This window comes from Parasteatoda tepidariorum, chromosome 7 (genome assembly GCF_982258835.1).
Source record: "Parasteatoda tepidariorum strain Cologne lab strain chromosome 7, Ptep-v5.0, whole genome shotgun sequence".
NCBI lineage: Eukaryota > Metazoa > Arthropoda > Arachnida > Araneae > Theridiidae > Parasteatoda > Parasteatoda tepidariorum.
Window position 1 is genome coordinate 89926279 of NC_141761.1, and position 5860 is coordinate 89932138.

Here is a 5860-nt window from a genome sequence, read left to right on the forward strand (position 1 = left end):
AAGAGTGACTGGCCTACTTTATTTCTATTGAATTTATTTTTATTTACATTAAAATGTTTCGAATAAAAATATATAATTTATTTTTCAAATAATTTATTTTTATGTAATAAAAAGCGGTATACATCAAACAATAACGAAAAACTTTGATTACAGTAGAAAAAAATGGTAAGAAAAAAAAAACCAATCACAAAATTTCAGAGAAATTTCGAAGTGGGGCGGCGAAGCTAGTCCATTATAAATGTAGAAGTCCCTTTGTGATATCTAATAGATGTTGATTTGATGGAAAATATAAAGCCATTTTTCTGTCAGGTTTATAATTGTAGCTTCAGGCGAATCTTTAGAAATTAGTGTGGGCAGTAGCTATTTAGTTCCGATTCCAAATCTAGTCAGTTGGTCAGGGATGTATTTTGTAGATAATAACGGTGGAATCTTAGCTTGAAGGCACGCTCTTCAAAATCCTCCTACGCGCTGTTTGGCGAGAAAATAAGTGGTAGTTGGCCAAAGAAAAGAGAAAAACGAATACTTAAGGAGGAAATGAATTGATAATTCCCCTTTGTATGTTTTTTGTGAGAAAAAAATTATTTAATTATTATTTGTTGTTGATTTCGCATAAATATTGTTTAAAGTTATCTAAGTACACAGTTATCAAAAGCATTTAAACAAATATACATTTAAAGCATCAGAAGAAGATGTTTCAGTTTGATTTTGATTTTTTTTAAATTTATCAAATTAGTCGTATTGTTTTACAATTGTTGATTCTTACAACTATTCTTAACCTAAATAATAGTTTTGTATATTTTTCAGAAAGACGATGTATTTAATTAAGATTGTATTATTCGGATAGATATTATATATTGCTTACTGCGCAAAATGTTCTTGTGTAATCCGCCTTTTGCTACCAGTTTGGGCACTTACCAAATTTTTTTTGTACAATATATCAATTTTAATTGTATCCCAGCAGAATCCGCAAGAGAATTATATTTATACATCCTAATTCTTCAACCCCACCACAAATCCTAACACTTAACTAACCAATATATATTGACCAAATTTTTTCCAGTCTAGCTGTTGCCTGCAGCTTTGCACGAGTAGAAGTACTTCAATTTCAACTATTTTCAAGAGATGTCAGTGATATTGTCAAAGTTTCTTATGCATTAAATTTTAATAATAATTTAAATTCTGTCCAGCAGCTATTAAATCACACCAACCACCGTAAATATGAGTTCGCTAGATTTTAGTACAGTAGGCAGCAGAGGTATTAAAATTATTTTCATCTCTGTCGTGAGATAAGATGGAAAATTCATCCCAATGCTCCATTACGTGCTGTACTACTTCCTCACACACTTCTCAAACCATGACTTGAGTATCGTAAATTATATATATGGTATTGCTCGAAAAAGACAAGTTCCGTGACCAATAATTGGTATGATAGTATGAGTCATCTCAGCCCCGTTTATGCTTCTAAACTTCTAAATGAATAAAAAAAATCAAAATGAATAAACCCAAGTAATTACCTCGTAACTAAATTATTTTCATTTCTATAAAAATATTAAATTAATATTTTTATAGAAATGAAAATTAACTATATAGCACTAAAATTAATTATTTAGCACTACTGAAATCGTTACTTAGAACAACCTGACAAAATAAATCTAAATAAATACTTAACTATAATATCTTTATATATATATATATATATATATATATATATATATATATATATATATATATATATATATATATATATATATATATATATATATATATATATATATATATATATATATATATATATATATATATATATATATAGCATAATAAATACGAGGGTTGTAAATTAAATAGTGGCAACTTAACCTTGAAACTCACAGAATGGTGGGCATGAACAAATTGGATATGGGAGCGGTGAGGTGGCACTGTAGTCGATCTGTAGAGTGCAAAAAAAAGTCGATTTTCTTATAAGGGTAGTTGTTGTGTGGCGTTAAAGTGAGGAGTTTCTCTTCCATCGCTCTAAAGCATGTTTTCAAAAGGTGATCAGCGGTCGTGGCTTACAATCGAGGTTGCCCGTGGCAAAAATGCAACAGAATGCTATCGAGGAGTAGTGGAAGCCTGTGGAGCAAATGTTTTACCGTATAGGACAGTAGCACGATGGGTTCAAGCATCTCGTCTTTTTTCGTCATTAAGCCTTTTCACAACATGCTTTAGAGCGATGGAAACGAAACTCCTCACTTTAACGCCACGCAACAACCACCCTTTTAAGCAAATCGACTGTTTTTTGCACTCTACACATCGACAACAGCTCCGCCTCACCCCACCCATACCCTATTTACGCATGTCCGCCCTTCTGTGAGTTTCAAGGTTAAGTTGCCACTATTTAATTTGCAACCCTCGTAGATACAAAAAATACGAAGAAAATTAAGAAAAACAATGAATTTTATTTATTGCGCATAAGCTGCAAGTAAATAGAACTCTAGAACTCATAAAATACGTTCAAAATGTAGAGAAAACAAGGGAAAAATTGCAGAAGAATGAAAGAAGGGGGAAAAAATAATAAGAAGAAAAATTTCAAGAAACCGAGGGAAAAAAACAATCCGAAAAAAAGAACAAAAATTTCAAAAAATCTGGAAAATACCATTTCTATTTTTGTCCCCTTCTTTCATTGTTCTGTAACTTTTCCCTTGTTTTCTCTACATCATGAACTCATATATATATATATATATATATATATATATATATATATATATATATATATATATATATATATATATATATATATATATATATATATATATATATATATATATATATATATATATATATATATATATATATATGTATTAAAGAAAACTAATTTTTCTTTTTTATCAATTTTAGGCAGCAGAAACATTATTTGTTTCTATATTTTTAAAAATTATTTAAACGTTTTCGTACGATAGCTCCCCCTTTCATAGGGAAAATCTCGAAATCCTTTTATATGCAGCAAAAGCGAATTTTCTTAATCTTTTAATAGTTTAGACCAGAAAAACTATTTGAATTTCATTAAAATTATTTAAAAAATAAGGAATATTTCATTTTTTCGCGTAACGTATTTGCCGTTTAGGATTTACTATAAATAATTATTTTAAAGCATGAATACATTATTAAAATACAATGCTCAATATAAATAATTTACGCAGCTGAATTCACAACCACTGAAGTATAAAACCCAGAGAATATATTTTTCCACTTGCATTGTGTGTATTCGCTGTAAGGTTATCATTCTGCAATTTATTTTGTTTTTATAAAGGCTTTTAGGAAGGTAAAGCTACAACAGTAAGAAAAGTATATATTTATTTCTTTATGTATAATGCCATTTTATAGCCCCGAGTGCTAAGTGGAATGCGTGAGATTTTTTCTGATATAGAGGAAATGTTACGCAAATATATTTTACATCTTTCAAGCTCTCTGCATTAAGTGTATTATACATCTGTTGAATGTGAAAATATGTAATTCAATTTTAAAAAAAATATCTTAAAAAATGTTCTTCCATTAACTTTCAGAAAACCTGCGAAACATCCATTTATATCCTCCAGGATGCTGCAATCCTTAAATCGATACCTACAAGTCACGTCATCGTAGATAAGTCGTGGCATTTGTCGATTCAGATGCCAATCAGATTCGACACAGAGACGTGAAGTCGCTTACAGGTATTCAATTAAATCTGATTTAAATCACATGGTGAGGCCTAATCACATCACTCCTTTTCGAATTGCATGTATCCAATTGTCGCCAAAAGCAGTCATCAAAACGTACGGTGCATATCTTGATATCCCTAATATAATTATAACACAGTTAAGCGAATTGCTTAAGACTCTTTAGAAATGAAAAAAAATTAGAATTTTTTAATAAAAATATAAAAATTTTGATAAAAAAACACTATTGTAGACTGAAATATTTAAATAATTTTTATGGAAGGTTGTCCTTGTATAAAAAAAACGTTTCAAAAAACAAAATCGTGTGACATAATGCAATTTAAAACAGATTATTTTAATACATAACGTAAAGATGTATAATTTCGATATATATTGTAAGATTTTGATATGTAAGATATAGCTCTAATATGTAAGACGTATGACGGGGATATACAAAATAAAACATTTAAGGCACACAATAGGTAGGAGACAAGATTTATATAGGTTTTATATAGGTTTCCTTAAAGTTATACTAAACTTAATGTGTTTTAAAGTAGTCTGAGTAAAAAGAGCACTTTTCAATTTTTTAGAACTACTGAAGAGATACTATCCCTACAATAAAAATAAAATAAATTGAGTACATTTTTCATGACTATAATATAGCCTTGATTCAATTTTAAAATACTTTTTCGTCCGTTTTTTATTTGCATCTTTCCTTGAATTATTGTTAACGAAACATATATTGCCCATTAAAATGGATTTTATACTTACCTAAAACAGGTTACCTCTGCACTTTTTTTTAAAAGATCATGAGCTTTGCGATTATTGACACTCCATTCTTTGAAACATAAAACTGGTCAGAACAATAAAGAACTATATTAAAAGTTCTTTTTTGTGAAGTTGAAAACAATAGTGTCTTATTATAAATTTTTATTTTTTTTATCTTACTTTAAATATACTTAAATATTATGCTTAAAAGTATCTCTGATTCTCCATTTTCCATAATTAGAAAAAAAATGTTTGTTTGAAGGTATAAAAAATTAAACACACATTTTTGACAAAAAAACAATGTACATTACATGAAGATTATTATGATAACAGTTAAGTTTAATTTTAAAAGAACTATTTTTTGTGAATTTTCTCTTTTTGTTGTTTGTCATATCAAGAACATTGTGAACATCTTCCTCATTCATTTTGCCTTCCACATCACATTTGAGACTGCATTTTACTCAAAAATGTGTATACATGCTGTTTCAATTTTAAATACGTGGAGTTTTCAAATTTGATTACTATTAGTTTCGAGTCTATTTTAACACTTATTTGCTTAATTTTGATAAACACCTTTTATGTAAAACTTTAAGGAAAAAACCCTGACATTGAGCAGTACAGAACAAAATTACAATATTAAACTATAAAAAAACTAGCATTGTTATTGAAAAGAGTTACAATGTAAATCTAAATGAAAACCTGACTTTAAGTGTTCCAGAACAAAATTATAACGTAAAACCCTGACATTGAAAAGTACAAAACAAAATTATAATGCAAAAAATAATTATCAGTGCTAGTAGTTTATCTGTATTGGCACTATGTCATTAAAAACTAAGTAAAAGTGACACAAGCGCTGACAAGGTCCCCATGAGAAATCTTAAAATATAAAATCCTTTTTCAATATTGAAAATTTAAAAACTTTATTTTCCGTTTTGTTTACATTAGATGATAAACCAGGCATTGTTGCAGTCAAAGTAATATCCAAATTTCTAAGAGTCCCATTCAGGATAACTTTTTTATCAAAATCGTAGAAATGGGACATTTGATATATTTAAAATGTAAAGATGATTATTCGAATGGTTAATTAAACTCAAAATTCTTTACTTCGAAGGCTTCAATGCCTGATACATCACCGATAAAAATTAAACGGAGTATAAAATTTGAAAATAATATAAAATAAGGTGATAAGGAATATTAAGTTGTTCGTTTTTAGTAATAAAATTCGGTAAGGGAAAAAAAATCTCACATACTTTTTTCCATAGTATCCTACAGGATCCAGGTATCCTAAAGGTCCTGTAGAAAGAGAATATTTAAGAAGACCCCGCGGTCTCGTAGAAAGAGAATATTTAAGAAGACGTTTTGTCCGGAATCCCTGCATAGTATCAGCAATGGCTCCATCAGGGAATCGTTACATTTGAACT